The following is a 17,944-nucleotide window of genomic DNA, read 5'->3' on the forward strand; positions in this document are numbered from 1 at the left end:
CACACACACACACACACACACACACACACACACACACACACACACACACACACACACACACACACACACACACACACACACACACACACACACACACACACACACACACACACATCACACCACACCACACCACACCACATACGCGCGCGTACTCATGTTGAGAACTGCTAATAATGTTTATACACGTAAAGTACATCGTGACCCGCTGCTAGAACCAAAAAATTCCTAGTCCTCGCTGGCGCACTCCACGTAAGTTGCCTTGCGAGCTACGCGGCATCTGGCAATCGCAAGGGAGGTCGCGCCATCTATGGGCACATGTTGAAAAGAGCACAGGCGGCTGCTCGGTCCGTCCTCAGCGGCCGGCGCCGCAGAATTTTGCTGACACCCACGATAAACGAAAAATTGGAATTGCAGATTTGCTTCAACCGCCCCGTCAGAAGGACAGCGAAGCGAATTGAATTAGGCAAAAAATAATGTATTCGCGGGATGGGCGTTGCAGAGAAGCACTTGCGCAACACGCTTGCCTTGTGAGAAATTTCTACGTATTCTTTGGAGGGGGCGAAGCTCTAGGGCGGTGGAAAATGCAGAACCAGGGAATAATCAAGACTTTGTCTCTCTTTCTCTCTCTCTGTGGCATGCAGATATCTCAGTTTTCTTGATTCAGTGGCCATTTTCACAAGGATGAATTAAAAAGGGCGTTTTTCTTCCACAAAAAGCTACCGCACGTCTGGTTCGCTTGGCAGACGGTACAGGTTCAACGTTGCACAGGCTCGGTACGAATGAAGAATCGCAAACTTGCCTAGTAAGCAAGAGTAACAATATTCGGTAATGGCATAATAAATAAATAATATCTAGAAGACACTAAGTTTAGTTAGAACAAAGATGCTACCAAGCCCATGTTCAACGGCGGTGTGCGCTGTTCCTCCACGACAAGAAAATTCCTAATTATTACAGCTTCTCGTAATAATGAAAGAGAAAGTTGATTTTAAGACGAAATTTTGCTGTCTGTGACTTCTTTATAAAACCAAATATTGAAATGTATTTCTTGTATTGCTAGTTTATTAGCGGAGTACCACACCACCCTCGTCAGTTCTTGTGAGGCGCTGCTTTCTTTTTACAGGAGGTAGGGGAACAAACCCTTAATGTTCCCTGCATTGTCTCTGTGACGTGCGAGAATATGCAGATTGTCGTGGTAATAAAAATTGCATCCACACCGTAACAACTAGGCACCATGCACGGCAAAATAAAAATTAATTCGGATAAACGATTTACTGAGTTCACCTCAAAAAAAAAAAAAAAGAAAGGTCGAAATTTTATTTAGAAAACCAAAAGAACTTCAGCAGATAAGCAGCAATCCTTTCATTAAGTTTCTTATGTTCGATAAGCTGTTGGAATGCGCTGTCACGGTAGAGAGATGGTCGCGGTCTTCCTTCCGCTTCCACAGTCACAGCTGTCATATGCATACACCATACACGTCGTCTTATAAAAGTCTTAATCAGCTCGCCAGATTGGTTCCGTCCTCGGAAGAGAAGCGTTGAAAGGCAGTTCATCTTTCTTCCAAGGGGCGTACAAGATAAGCGAAAGAGGAAAAAAACAAAGAGCATAACCCGGGTCATGAGCGTCATGCCGACGGCGACAAACGCGCCTCAAAGGGGAAAGTGGCAACAAACGAACAGAGCACTTCCAAAGGCGGCGCACATCTGTAAATTGTATTCACTCGCTGATTGAAGTCCCTGAAGGAAAATTGCCGAATGCCTTTATCGCGTCGTTCACGGTCGCACAATTCAGGATGGGAGGCCGTGCTCTTTGCAAAGCGCAGTAACGTGTGCTATTAAAAAAAAAAAAGAAGGAATTCAATAGAAGTCCTGCAGTCAGGGTACACAGAGAAAATTCCAGAGACAAAAAAAAAAAAAAAAACGTGAAGGGAAGAAGACGCGATAGCTGCCTATAGCAAGGCAATGCAAAAAAAAAAAAAAAAATCCTCGTAAGGTCGCGGGCGGAGAAAGAGGGCTGGGATCCAGCAGTGAAAAGTTTGTTAGCCTCCCCTTGTGTGTGAAGACGAGACAGTTCGCGACGCAACCTCGTCACAGGCCTGGCTTCGAGGGAACGCGCGAGCGGAGGGCAGGTTGACGAATGCTCAGATGGCCGCCATGTGCCGAAAGCGAAAACGGGAAGGTCCGCCACGGGCTCCACCCGAAAGCAAGACCCGTGAGAAAGGCTCGTCAAGGGTTTCCGCGCTTTTGCCCGGTGCGACTGCGTTTGTCGTAATTTCGTGCGCTCTGGGTGTCTGTATTTTGTTTGTTTTTTTATCTGTTTTACTCATTCTTGCCCTCCATCTTTGCCCTGCCGTTGTGGCTCAAAGAAACGCCGTCTGTTTTCATAAACACTTGGAGGCTTTGTCGCTAAAAAAATGCACGATTACATGTGGCACTCTTTACAAGTGAAGCCTCTATGGGACCGCAGAACCATGGTTTCGGAGTCTGCAGAAACCCTTCAGCACGTGTTTGTCTCTTGTTAGACCGACAGTGATTGATTCTATCAACCTGCGTTTTGCTTAGTTAATTCTTTGCTCATTTTTTTTTTTCTCCATCACGTAATAGAAACATTCTTAGCGTAGCGTCTATGTAAAACATTTTACTGAGCCCGCTCGTAAAATTTCTGCCGTACACCATGGCCATAAATGAACTTAGTTTGCGTTCAAAATATTGCAATACTATTAGTTTCAGAAAATACTTGTATGTGATTAAGAAACTGTGCGAGAGTTCGTGGAAGTCGAGTAAAATAAAAAATAAAGAACACAACATGAAATCATTGATCTGTTGTGGACATTCGGATGCTGCGGTTCCCTGGACAGACATCACGTCATGTAGGCCGCGAGCTGTCATCCTACCTCCTGCGTGAACACAAGGACATCGCGCGCCCTCTCAAAAACCGCCGCACCACCAGCGTTGTCTAGACGAGAGCTATTCCTGTTTACACATGACCGTCGCATACGAAAAACTGTCACCAGCACAGCACGACTTCGCGCATTGGCAAGCACCGCGGTAATCACGCGAGCACTGCATCCAATCAATTAGGTGCAGCACTCAAAATTCTTAGAGGTCATGCTTAATTAAACTTCCCCATGCAGCAGTCACCTATCGGCGGCACTGGTTAAAATTTTGAGGCATAATTCTGCGGAGTGACTTTTGGTATGAGAAGGTAGCATCAAATGAAGATAACATTACGTTGGCGGGTTTACTATTCATTGTAAAGGTCGAACGCTCGTCCCTGCTCCACGGTAGACATATTAGCAGGCTTTACAAGTTCTGCGACCACTGCACCGAACTACGTTGCGAGACGACGGTGCATAGCTGCACGGCTGCGCGCTCCAGTCTCGCGAGAGTGCCCATGCAATGCTGCTCGGCCGCAGCCTCGGTGGATTGGGAAAACAGGGGGGAGGAATCTCCGCTCGTGCCAGAGCACATCGGGTAAGCGGAGGCACGTGCGCGCTGTCTTTCGAGAACACGCGCTTCGTGCCCTGTTTTGTGCGCTGTGTAACGCACCGTGGCGCCGCGCAGCGGGAGGGCATTGCCGCAGCCTAAACAAGTCGTAACTCCTGCCTAGTTACGCGCCTCAGAAGGCACCGCCGTCCGGGCCCGCTGTACGGGGCTCGGCGGGGGGCACAACGTTCGCCGGCGAGACGCTTCAGCCACGCCTGTGTGCGGTAGAGACTACCGCACTGGCACGCGACAACATGGGCTGCGAGCGCTTTGTACTATTTGCGCAGGCGCTGTGGCATTGCGTTGCTTGCCCAGGAACGATCTCGACCCGAAGCACTTGCCGTCGGCACGTGACGGTCAGGAAGCGACAGGCGAAATGTCGTGAGGCTTGTATGAGTTCACTGAGCAATGGTGAATTTAACGCAGTTTTCCAGCACTGACTCGCGCTCGGTTTTTAGCACAAACATGTTCACAGCTTCTAAAAACTAAGCCAGACTATTTTGGATGTGTTACTGTAAACGGCATTGCTTAATCTTCATTTTCTTATAGGTTCGAACAGAAAGAAGTTACACATCAATTATCCACATATACATAACAAATGTACTCATCATACTATACCTCTCATCACCATCGTGCATTGCATCAGCACCATTGTAGCAATTATAATGAATGCACCCGTTTTAACGAAATCCTGCATTTAGCAAACTTAAGTCCCGTGGAGCGCCGGAGCAGTGGCCAGCAGAGATCAGATCGAGGTGGAAGTGGGTTCGTCTGTGCAGTTTTCGAGCACCGAGCTAATGTCATACTGCCCGGCTAACAAATTGCCGTGAAGCTGATCACACGTAAGCTTTGCCTCGAGAACCTAGCAAGATCACTTTTCTCACACGAATCTGCGCCTCCCAAGTGATCTACGAAAGTTTGGCTACGACCGCACGTCCCAGAAACGCCTCCAACGCTCGCAAGCGCATCACGCTTTAGAATATCGTCAATATAAAGCCAAAGATTTGGAACATCCCGTCGCTTTAGGCACTCTCTGCGACGTTAGGCGTCAACAGACGTTTGCTCTACTTTCCGCCGCCGATTTTTCTTTCTTCATGCCGTGCCCCTCGAATGGATAGCGGCAAAGGTTTTTGTAAGTCAGTCCTCTTTTTTTTTTTTTTTTTTTTTTTTTTTTTTTTGCCATCGACACATTCGCTATGCATAGAGATTGTCGATACGCATCTCTCTCTTCCTCACTCAGAAACAAATAATATATAACCCAAACGAGAGTAAAAACAAGCGGAATTACTAAAGAGAACGCGAGACTGAACGGACGAGAAGATCCTCTCCCAAAGTCGAGCGAGCTAGCGCTGTCACTTGCCACGCGACGCCAACGCCGCCGTGGTTTCGGCAGAGCGCCCATTTTCGGAGTTGGCATCGCGTGGTGAAGCCCGCCTGTCTGCAGCAGGCAGCGTCGCCCCACTAGCGAGATTGAACTCGCATCAAGTGAATTCGCGTGCTGACGTTTGCGATATAGCCTCGGGCAGCTGATGGCTGGAGACACGCTATCGTCGCCGCGCCAGAAAGAAGGGCGCGCGAGAACCCGGCGTATATAGCCTCCAAAAGTTTGTGCATATCGCTCTTTCCTTTTCCGCGGGCGGCTTTTCGCTTCACCGAAGACTTCAGTTGTCGTCGTGGAATGCGTCTCTTTCATAACTGTACACTTCTTTCGTGACCTCCTTTGCCCTGGAGTCGTTCCTGTTTCGTTATAATAACGCATGAATGATTGAGATGACGAGATACGGAAAGGACGCCGTTCGTTTGCCTTGTTTGTTTATGGTGTGCTTGTCCCACCCCTCATTTCTCTGCCACCACATTTTTTTTTTCGTCGTCATGCGCGTTTAGGCTTAACCATAAAACGTCGAATTTCGTTCGCACCAAGATGTGCGCTAGTGGATGTCAAAGAAGACCATGCAACGTCAACTTATAGACGCTTACGGACGCGACACTTCATTCGAGGCGATGGATGGATTTTCGCTGCAGATTCCGCCGCACAAGTAGAAAATGTGTGTTTGGGCAAGGAAAAAATGTCTCCAATAATAAACAATGCGCTCTAAAAGCGAAACAAAAACTTCTTTCGAAATTACAGTGCCTGTGTCGCTTCTGGCGATTCTACAACCAGTTTTGAGAATAGATAAAGACGCGCGCGGGCTCGTTGCTATGCCTTTCACAGTGCCCATGCTAGTTGCCATGCTAGTTGCCTCCTGCAGCGAATTTTCCCCCTATCAATAAGAAATGCTTATCCCTGTACACAGAAAAAGAAAGAAAGAAAGAAAGAAAGAAAGAAAGAAAGAAAGAAAGAAAGAAAGAAAGAAAGAAAGAGAGAAAGAAAGAAAGAAAGAAAGAAAGAAAGAAAGAAAGAAAGAAAGAAAGAAAGAAAGAAAGAAAGAAAGAAAGAAAGAAAGAAAGAAAGAAAGAAAGAAAGGAAGAAAGAAAGAAAGAAAGAAAGAAAGAAAAACAGCACGAATAAACCACGGGGCCAATTGTGCACAAAACGAAAAGTGTCTTTCGAGCCGAGTTAAACTTGTATAGCACGCCGTAGTAGGCAAAGAAAAGACAAAAGCCGCACATTACTCGCCCTGACAGCGGCGCTTAATATGCAAATCTATTCACGGTCACAGGGCTTTTATGCATGCAAATCATTTAAACGTGTTGGAGCTCGTAGTTCCCCGGGCCTGTGGCACGAAGCGCTTTTGAGGCTTGCTAGCTTGTCGGTGTGTTCTTCTGTAGTCCAATTTCTTTGCACGTTCCCTGCAGTGCTGGCGAGGAAGCTTGCCTACATTGCACACCATAGCTTTTCTTGGATGGTGATATCTTGGAAACAAATTGCGTTATCTTGCGTTATCTTGATATCTTGGAAACAAATTGCGTTATCTAACGTGCCGTGTCACTCTCCCGATGTCATTAAGAATTACAAGGTAACGGTCTAAAGCGGTAGAAATTGTCACAAAACACTGAAGTTTTAGAGACGATTTAGCCGAAACGGTTACCTTCGTGTCTAATATGAATTAATGAACTGTTAGTCCTGCACTTAGGTCACAGGGTTATTGCGTCTTAATATATATATATATATATATATATATATATATATATATATATATATATATATATATATATATATATATATATATATATATATATATATATATATATATATATATATATATATATATATATATTTTTATTTCATCATCAACATAGCATAAGAATATTCAAAGTCCTATATAGAAAACAGTAGTCGTAATAGTCGTAATTACCGCAGTCCCATGATGGTAGTGGAAAGTTGATGAAAATGATTATCGTGTATTTGTTTTGTGTTCGCTGTGTTTCACAACTGTTTTTGTCACGGATGCAGATAAAAGCATCCTGTTCAGTTTATGTTGTACATTTAAGTCATGACACTCCATAAACCATAAATAATTCCAGCCTTCGAGCAAAGCGCATAATAATTGCTAATAGCGTTTGACATTCAGGCGTGCCCTGCTGAGTTGACCGTTTTGCCTAATATGCGTTAAGCAGCTGACGTATTCATCGTGAGGACGTTGTGGGGTTATTAAAATTTTCGCGCCGGATACATGCTTTATTTTTAGCGTCTCTCATTTTTACCAGCTGCTGTCTTCGATGCTTCGTCTTTTATTTTACGGTTTGTTAGTGCAATAGCAAGCCTTTTTTTATTATTACTGTAGTGTCACACCAACGCTCGGTGATTGTCGACGATGACAAAGACGACGAGCGTACGTCGAAAGGCGCGTGCAAAAGAAAGAAGACGGCAGACAAAAGACGAAGACGCAAGAGACTGACGCGCTAGGTAAACGGTCGACCTGAACACCGACCTGAGCTTCAACGCACCCTTACATTTGGTGGAGGCTGCTCTTCGTTCCCTCCTCTCAAGCTGGAGCTTCGCAGCCGCACACTCGCTCGGCCATCCGCTATGCCTGAGGCAACAAGCCAGACCGCCACTCCACACTCGACTGATCCCACCGGTTCCCCTACCATCCTGTGCTCCGGTGGGCTTCGCCAGCGTGACCCCAGCTTTTTCAGTGGCGCCGACGACCAAGATGTAGACGACTGGCTATCCTCCTACGAACGTGTAAGCGCCTACAACAAGTGGGACGACACCACGAAGTTAGCCAACGTCCTCTTTTACCTGACCGATGTAGCAAATTTATGGTTCCGCAACCACGAACCTGACCTACCCACCTGGTCGGCCTTCAAAACGAGCTTTTCCGAGGTGTTCGGCCGCCCCGCTGTGCGCAAACTGCGCGCCGAACAACGCCTCGAAGCCCGCGCCCAGAATCCCGATGAATCGTTCACCAGCTACATAGAGGACATTGTGGATCTTTGTAGACGTGTTGATCCTTGCATGTCCGAAGCTGACAAGATCACCAAAATCGTGAAGGGAATCTCCGACGATGCATTTCACATGTTGACGGCCAGAAACCCCCAAACCGTCGTCGAGGTAGTTCAGCTCTGTCAGAGTTACGACGTCCTCAAAAGGCAACGAGCTTCTACCCGGCGTTCTCTCGTGAACGATCGGTTATTCGTACCTCCGACAGCATGCAGTCTCACTTCTGAACCACCTTCCCTCCTTCCTGAGATCAAGGCCTTTATACGGGAGGAAGTGGCTCGTCAACTATCGCTCCTCCCTGCTTCTGCCGCAACCACTCCATCGATAGATTCTGCACTTCGACGCACCATCCAGGAGCAAGTTGCAGAAGTTTTACCGCCAAGTTCTCAAATTGCGCCTGTGACAGCCCCGTTAACGTACGCCGCTGTCGCCGCCAGACCACCACCCTGCCCTGTCGCGTATGCTGCGCCGTTACCACCGCCACCACCTCCGCCCCGCCCTTATCTGCCTCCTCGACGTCCGGTCAACAATCCATGGCGGACCTCCGACAACCGCCCAATCTGTTATTCATGTGGCGTTCCTGGCCACGTCGCCCGGCTTTGTCGCCAGCGCTCGCAGTCATACCGCAATGGCCCCCGCCTGTACAGTTACAACTACAGTTCAAACTTTGAACCTTCCCCTCCCCCTGTCCCTGCTGGCACTTCTACGGACTCATCTTATCCTGACCGCTCCTCCCACTCCTCCCGTCGATCGCCGTCTCCCCGCCGTCGTTCCCTCTCGCCGCTGCGCCGTCGCTCTCCTGCTGGCCCGGAGGAAAACTAACAGCCGCAGTTCCGGAGGCAAGAACTGCGTTTTCCTCTACTTGTGAAAGTCCTCCGTCTTCCCCGACCAACGTTATCGAAGTGTTTGTTGATGGCGTCGCAGTTCTCGCTCTTGTGGACACTGGCGCCGCTGTGTCTGTTATAAGTGCCAACCTTTGCCGCCGACTTCGTAAAGTTACGACGACTGTTTCGAAATTTTTTCTCCGAACTGCCAGCTCACATCGCATTCAACCGCTTGCGGCGTGCACAGCTCGAATTGTCATTCAGGGTGTTTTGTACGTCGCCGAATTTTTTGTGCTGCCTCACTGCTCTCACGAACTGATTCTGGGTTGCGACTTTCTCACGAGTCATCATGCCATTATTGATTGTGCCCGAGCCAGCATCGAATTGTCTCCGCTTTCACCGGCCGCCTCGTCTGATACACCGCTCTACATCGATAAGATAACTGTGGCCGAAGATACTGACATCCCCGCCTGCTCTACCGTCCTCGTGCCCGTTTCCTGCGCCGGCTTTTCTGATTCGACAGTTCTGTTCACTCCGACTCACGCAGCTAATCGTCGCCATTGCTTAGTCCTGCCTTTCGCCCTTCTGACTTTCTGTGGTGGCTACAGCGCCATATACGTCTCTAACCCGTCGCCTTGTCCGTCAACGCTTCTTCGGGGAGAACGTCTTGGTCATGTCGAGTCCTTTGATGACGCTATGACATCTGCCGTCTCAGAAGACCCAACCCCACTGCAACTCGATACTATTGACTTGCCCGCTTCTGTACCGAACGACGACTCCACTGCAGCTTTTTCTGGCTGTCTGGATGCCAGCCTTTCAGCAGATCAACGCGACCAGCTCGTCAGCTTGCTGCAGCGCTTCCGTTCCTCATTCGACCTTCCTCGGACATCTTTGGGGCGCACATCCGTAGTCACTCACTGCATCGACACCGGTACGCACGCCCCGGTACGCCAGCGCCCTTATCGGGTATCGGCTGCTGAACGTCAAGTCATCACCGAGCACGTTAATGACATGCTTCAGCGTGGCGTCATCCAGCCTTCGCACAGCCCTTGGGCTTCTCCAGTTGTTCTCGTGAGGAAAAAGGATGGCTCTATACGGTTCTGTGTTGATTACAGGCGTTTGAACAAGATAACGCGAAAAGACGTATACCCCCTTCCACGTATTGATGACGCTCTGGATTGCCTTCAAGGTGCCGAATTCTTTTCATCTCTGGATCTTCGCTCGGGCTACTGGCAGGTACCCATGGCAGCTGACGATCGACCAAAAACCGCCTTTGTGACACCTGATGGTCTCTATGAATTTAACGTCATGCCGTTTGGATTGTGCAACGCGCCGGCCACCTTCGAGCGCATGATGGACACAATCCTGTGCGGACTCAAGTGGCATGACTGTCTTTGTTACCTAGACGATGTTGTCGTGTTTTCAAAAGATTTTACGTCACATTTGGGCCGTCTCGAGCGTGTGCTAAAGTGTTTGACTGATGCCGGCCTGCAACTAAATTTGAAAAAGTGCTGCTTCGGGGCTCGCCAGCTTCCTATATTGGGACACGTTGTTTCGAAAGACGGTGTTCGTCCAGATCCTGCGAAACTCCGTGCAGTAGCTGAGTTTCCACGCCCAACTTCCCTAAAGGAGCTGCGTAGTTTTATCGGGCTGTGCTCGTATTTTCGTCGCTTCGTCCACAATTTCGCTTCTATCATCTCGCCGCTGACTGATCTCCTTGCCGGTGACGCCATTCTTTCGTCTTGGACATCCGACTGTGATGAGGCCTTTTCGACACTTCGGCGCCTTCTAGTGTCGCCTCCGATTCTCCGCCATTTTGACCCTACGGCGCCTACCGAAATTCACACTGATGCCAGCGGTGTAGGTCTCGGCGCTGTCCTTGCACAACGAAAGCCCGGCAACCCAGAGTACGTTGTTGCTTATGCCAGCCGTACCTTAACAAAGGCCGAAAAGAATTATTCTGTAACCGAAAAGGAGTGCTTGGCCATCATTTGGGCCATTGGGAAGTTCCGCCCATATCTCTACGGTCGTCCCTTTTCTGTTGTTACGGACCATCACGCACTCTGCTGGTTGTCCACCCTTAAAGACCCATCCGGCCGTCTTGCTCGTTGGGCCCTCCGCTTACAAGAGTACGACATTCAGGTTACCTACCGGTCAGGCCGTAAGCATTCTGATGCCGACGCCCTGTCTAGGTCACCTCTTCAATGTACCTCTGACTCGACAGCTATCACCATAAGTGACTCATTTTCGCTAGAAATTGCCGACATGCCCAATGAACAAAGGCAAGACCCTTGGATCGCTTCTCTTCTCACGCTTTTATCTACACCTTCTCTGCGCCCAGCTTCACGAACGCTTCACCGCCAAGCTCGTCACTTTTCCATCCGCGACGGCATGCTTTACCGCCGAAACTACCTTTCCGACGGACGCAAGTGGCTCCTTGTCATTCCTCGGCATCTCCGTTCGGAAATATGCGCCGCTTTTCACGCCGATCCTCAGTGTGCCCACGCCGGAGTGTTGAAAACTTACACTCGTCTTCGCCTCCGCTATTACTGGCAGGGTATGTACCGCTTCGTGCGTCATTACGTTCGCGCATGCCAGGAATGCCAACGCCGCAAAAACCCTCCACACCACTCCACCGTTCCGATGCAGCCCTTGCCCTGCCCCAGCCGACCATTCGATCGTGTTGGTATTGATCTTTACGGGCCACTACCAGTCACTCCAGCTGGTAACCGTTGGGTCATCGTGGCGGTTGACCACCTTACCCGCTACGCAGAAACATCTTCCTTACCTTCTGCGTCGGCACCAGACGTTGCGTCTTTCGTCCTGCACCATCTCGTCCTGCGCCATGGTTCACCTAAAGAATTGCTCAGTGACCGTGGCCGTGTTTTTCTTTCTGAGACCATTGAAGCCCTTCTTCAGCAGTGCCGCATTGTCCACCGTTCTACCTCGGCCTACCATCCGCAGACAAATGGCATGACAGAACGTTTTAACCGCACCTTAAGTGACATGCTGGCCATGTATGTCGCGTCCGACCACTCAAACTGGGACCGGCTTCTCCCATTCGTCACGTACGCTTATAATACTGCCATACAAAGCACGACCGGCTTCTCCCCCTTTTTTCTTCTATACGGCCGTGAACCCACCTCAACTATGGACACGATACTTCCTTATCGCCCTGACACCTCCGAAGCGACCACCGTCTCTCAAGCAGCAGCATATGCAGAAGAATGTCGCCAGTTGGCCCGCTCATTTACAACCCAGAACCAAGGTCACCAGCAGTTCCTTCGCGCACCGTCTTGTCCAGCTCCTTCATACACCGCAGACTCCCTCGTGTGGCTTTGGGTTCCTGCCACCCCTTCCGGCCTCTCTACCAAACTTGCTTCAAAATACCATGGCCCATATCGGATTATTTGCCAGACCTCTCCGGTGAACTACGTTATAGAACCGCTTGTACCGACACCGGATATGCGTCGCCGCGGGCGTGAAACAGTGCACGTTGACCGCCTCAAGCCCTGTTACGACCCGCCTGTTGTGTCCACACCATGAGTCGGCAGGATGCCTCTTTTTTCTCCCGGGGATAATTGTAGTGTCACACCAACGCTCGGTGATTGTCGACGATGACAAAGACGACGAGCGTACGTCGAAAGGCGCGTGCAAAAGAAAGAAGACGGCAGACAAAAGACGAAGACGCAAGAGACTGACGCGCTAGGTAAACGGTCGACCTGAACACCGACCTGAGCTTCAACGCACCCTTACATTACGAATTTTTGCCTATATTCTCATTACAGCACGTTGTGCCGTTCCAATTAGCCTTAAAAGGACAACACAATGAAACAAAGGTTCAGTTAAAAGAAAAAAAAAGAAACAGGACGAAGCAGTATGGCAGGAAGCAAAGTGGTGCAAAGATTTCTTTTTTTTTTTTTTATGACTTTGAGCACTGATGAGTATACAGCTTGTGAAATTCGTTGCTATCATGCGTTTTCGACGGAACCAGTGACGTCACGAAGAACAAGTCGAAAAAAAACTCCTACTGTCGAGCTGTAGGATGCGGCACTTGCCCTGCCGTCCTCTTGTATCAGCTTAGCTTAGGCAAGCGCCGAAGGAAAGCACGCCAATGAACGAGCCAGGTGAAGGTCACGTGACTGAGCAGTGACCGCTTCGCTCACGTCCGAACTTATTGGCTGCTGCCGGCTCTTGGATTCACACGTGCCGAGTTCATGCATAAATGCATGCATCTGTAATGAGAACAAGATATCCTCTCAGCAGGTCATTCGCAGCCGTGACTCTGACTTCTGATTAAGGGGACACAACGGGACACGAAGAATAATTTATACCCCTGGAGACTCTCTTCAAGGACCCGAGAAAAAAAAGAGCGAGAGAGAGAGGGAGGAAAAAACGGAATAAGCCCAACAAGGAACAGCAGCTCTAGGACTTAATGAGCACTCGCGGAAGCATTTTTTTTTTCTTTCTTTTTAAGTTCGCGTGCACGGCAAGAACTTCATATCATTATTCGCTGAACCGAAGCACAAAGAAGAAGAAATGAAGAGGCAGAAGTTTTTTTTAAAATACAGGAGGCGAAAAAAGATTGAAACGAGAGCTTCGCTGCCATTATGACGGGCCAGGTGATTAAAATTGGGGGCGTTTCTGTTTTTTACATGACAAGGCAGTGTGAGGTCATTTGTGCGCGTAAGAACCCAGAGCTGCACCGACGTAACCGAGTCCGCGGCCTCCCGCGAGCTCTATAAATAAACAGACCGCTGAGAGCAAGCAGCTGTGTCTTGCATCCGATGTCGCGCACTTGCCGGCGGGAAACAAGCAAGAGAATCAGCTCCGCTGACGGGGCTCTGTAGCTGGCACGCTGCTGTCTTGCCACTGGAACTAACCGAGAGCAAGAAAAGGAGAAGTTTCCTCATGATACTGTCTTTCACCACGGGCTGGTGTTTATATAGATACGTCTTATAGTTCAGCGGAGGAAAAAAAAAAAAGTATTTTGATGAATGCCTTTTTAAAGGTCGTGCTGTTTCCAGCTCCAGAGAAGGTAAGGGAGGAGGAGGAGGAGGAGGAGGAGAGGGGGGGGGGGGGGGGGGGAGGTGACGTCGCTTCATATCAGCGGTTTCTGGAGGCCTCAAAATTGAGAAATGGAATTGGAAGGCTTCTGTCAGATATTTATCGAATGGGATTGGAAATGTCTTGGTGCACAGCTGAATCCGTTAAATACGCAATCGATAGATGAACAGCTGTTTTAAGGCACGCTGTTCTCATTCCGCGCGGATATTTAGCATCGCCATTTGATGTACCCCCACCTCCTCCCTCGAGAGATGCCAACAGCGTCTCATAACGTAGACGCCGAAATGCAGCTTCACGGCGTAGCTTTACGAGTGTAACGACGCCCAATAAAACGAGACACGAGCAAAAACACGCGACGCGGCGACGCGAATCAGCAAGTTGTCATTTTGGGCATCAATTCGTGTTGTCTCACGGAAAAGCAAATAAAGAAATACAAATCTTTCTCAGGGGCACTACAGCTGCAAGCCGTGAAGGTTCAGAAGGGAAAGCCAATGACAAACACTGCCATCACACCCTTGTCACGTTCGGCGGCGTGCGAACAGGCACACTTCTGCTCCCTTCCAGTGAGCGCACTGAACTCCCTCAACGTATACTCCACGTCACGCCGTAGGAGCTTACTCAGCGGGAGGCCTGGGGAAGGAGTAGTGTCCTGCAAGGGTACGGACAACGCTGGGCAATAGCGAAAACTAAAAAGACTACACGCAAAAGAGCGTCGTCGTTGTCGTCGTTCTTCTGCGCATCTCCCGCCCATGCGGCTCCTCATACTCCGGTTTTCTTTGTCATCGCCACGCGAAGTTCTGCGTGTCCATCACACTGATGCGGTGCCAGCATCAGCAGACAAAAATACGACGCGTCGTCCGCGGTCCCCCTGCAGTATATCGAACGGATATCGGGAAAAGGCGCAGTGAGGCCCACCGCACCGTCGTAGTCGTCTCCCTTCAAACCAGCGTCGTGGCCGCACCCCGCAGCAAAGTCGTGTTACAGAACTCCGCCCGTAGTTACCGAGCGCTGGCGGAGAGTGGGTGGGGGAACGAACGGGGGAGCTGGAGAAAACGAGCGGCCAGTTAGCTGCTATTTCGGATACTGCAGCCCGCTAGGCGCAAACATTGCAGTGTATGGACAGCTTTTGTTTTTACGCTCCCCCTGGTGTCAAAGGCACGCGGATCTTTGCTTCTTCCGTCTCCCGCGACATCGGATTATGTCGTTGGCTGTAGCCGGTCTCCGACGCCTGGTTCGTGTACGCCCGCCCCGGCAGCCCTTTTTTTTTTTTCTTCTTCTTTTCGCTGTTTCGCGGCTCTTTCCTCTGCCAGTTCTGTTTATCCGCGGAGACCGAACAAGAAAGTTGTCTTCCTTACGCACGTAAGAAGCGCACCAAACACAGACGCACGTATACGAAGAGGGACAAGTTGAAGAAGGAACAGGACCAGCGCTTATGGTAGCTGTCTTTCTTCTGGCGCGGTTGGAAGTGGACGGTGGCTGTGCAGAGCGGCCCGCGGTCCTTCTTTATTAGGACTCGCCGTTCCATCTTCTTGCGGCTTCTGCCGGGTGGCGCCGCCTGTGGTCATCAACAGCGTACACAAGTCTGCTCCGGCTGCGCGCTGATTGCGCAAACCCGGGCACCCGACGTGACATCACTTTGTGATTCAAGTTGGCAGCCCGGCTTACCTTATTTCACCGGGGCTTTCCGAACGGACTTAGCCGGGCGGAACGAGCCAGCGCCGCTGATCGAATGCCAGGAGTCACGTTTTATATATATATATATATATATATATATATATATATATATATATATATATATATATATATATATATATATATATATATATATATATATATATGCCTCCGGCTGGTGGCGCTGCTTGCGTGGTGCCTGCAACCACATTTTGCTTTGCTCGCGAATTACTTCGCGGTTCAGTGGATAATTTGCAGGCAGCGTATTAATGCCGCCAGGGCACATTGTGTCAAGTTACTTGTATTTCAGTACATAACGCAAGTTCAAACCAGATGTGTTAGGCTAGTTGCCCGCTTCGTCGCGTTACGTATTTGAGGATTCCACACGAGGCTTCAAAACTCAAGGCTGAGATACAACTGAAAAGAGAAAGAGGGAGAGATCTGAAAAGGGTGGCAGGCTTATTTGAAAAAAGTTCCGCCTAAACGAATGTGGGCCAGCAGCTCCGCGCGAAAAGCGCCGGGTTTCAATAACTGTGACAGCAGTGCTGTCAGCTGTCGAACCAGGTTGGGCGCCAAGAAGGGCCTTTTTCGCGCCCTCTCCATTCCTACGTAGCCGTCATATTCGCGCACTCCGGACAAGCGGCGCTACAACAGCAGCGCCGGCGGCGCTGACGTGTTTATCCTTTCCCGCGTGTTACGCATTGCGGCCTAGCCCTTTGCTTGCGTAACGCGCGGGCACGCTGCCACTCCAGGTGCCGGGCATAACCCGATACATAATTGACGGCTCCCGGAGCGCGCGCAGTGGGCGAGAGAACATCAGGAAGAAAACGAAGCCGGCAGAAATAGCGCGCCGCTGTTCCTGCCCTGCCACGCCTGCCTAGCTGCCAGCAGTGTGCGAGCGTCGAGTCCGCCGCGGCTTATGCCAAGAGCGCCGTGCGCTAGGTGCTCACTCGACCATAGGGCGCGCGCGCGCGCTGTCACGAACCGGCAGCCTCTTCATCACGCCCGGTCCTGTTTTAACACCTCTGGCGATTCCCGTTACACCGGCGCGGCCCACAAAAGGCAAGCGTGGCGTACAGGCGTGACGCGTAAGATTAACTGAGTCCGCAGCTCGCCCGCCTGGAGGGCCCGTAACTTTTAAGCTCCCCCTCCAGAGCTAGCAGCCTCTGAGCGTTCGACGTTTCCGCCGCTAGTGCCTGAGCGCTAGTATGTTCGTTTGGAGCTGCACATCACAGTACATAAAGCAGAGGCGCTATCCGGTTTATTTCCGACTCCGGGGGACGACGTTTTCGGCGAAGAGTCCGTCGCCGTAATGCGAAGGGTATATATACGGCTCACATCTGACTCCTCCTTCTGTTCCCTTTCCTCTCGCGCACCGCTGCCCCGCGAAAGCAAAGCAAAGCGACGAGCAAGTAATCTGACGAAGCAAGGCAGGTTTTAAGCCCCGCGCTATACGCGCGCCACCCGGCGGAGATGCAAGCACCGCCGACGTACGGCAGCGGCGGCCCGGACCAGCCGGCTTGCCTGTGTGTTTGTTTTTTAAGCCTTTCATAACGCAGCACTTTCGACGTCACTGTAATGACCTCGGCATGGGATTTATAGCCCCACAAAAGGCGGCGTTTTTCGGAGGAGCCATATATGAGTGGAGCCTGCATTCAGAGCCCAGCATATAGGCGAGTTGTTGTCGGAGGGCGAAGAAAAAAAATGAAGCCCAAAGTGTGTGTGTGTGTGTGAGAGAGAGAGAGCGAGAGAGAGAGCGGTAAAATAGTGCAGGGTGGTTGAGGGGCGAGTTGAAGTACGTGTAGTATATATAAGTGCGTTGACGGATCCCTGACGAGCAAAGAGAGCTCATTACCCGTTCTGCTTGGAAACGGGACTTTTTCCCGTGGCTATATCTCTGTCGTGTGTGTGTGCGTATATACACGCGCAAGCTGTTCTCAACGCTAGCCGAAGCAGGCGAAATAGGCCGGCGTTACCGCGTTGCGAAGCTCGAGAGCAGCGCTGCAGGTGTTGAATGGGCAAAAAAATTTAAACTCCATTGCGATGGCTCGACGAGCGTGTACGAGGCTCTTGCAAAGTTTCGCGTATTCTCTTCGCAACACGGAGCTGTAGTTTGAAAAACAAAGGACCTGGAGTTGTGAACATCCATAGGCTCGCGCCGTGTTGCTCGCCAGTTTTAGCTCGGCGCAGTGATGGCGCATGGGAACGTTGTAAGTTCATCAGAGCGAGCCAAGAACCATAACGGGGAAATTAAAGTCTATAGGCAAGCGCAGGTTTTGAATCACGCATGCGCACAGCAGGTCGTAGGGGGCACCTGACGCTCCGAGCTGCGAAGTCATGAGGGACTCATAAATGTAGACGAAGGAGAGACGCATAGTCAACAGGACTCGGCAAAAACTTGCCGCGTATGACTAGAAGGAATTGCTAACGATGCATGCATGGAATCCCGGGTCTCACAAACTTCGCAGGCATACAAGTAATCCTTTCGTTCCGCAGTGTTTGCCTCTGTCTCC

The sequence above is a fragment of the Amblyomma maculatum genome, chromosome 6 (assembly GCF_055883805.1).
Source record: "Amblyomma maculatum isolate TAMU_Amacu chromosome 6, ASM5588380v1, whole genome shotgun sequence".
Classification (NCBI taxonomy): domain Eukaryota; kingdom Metazoa; phylum Arthropoda; class Arachnida; order Ixodida; family Ixodidae; genus Amblyomma; species Amblyomma maculatum.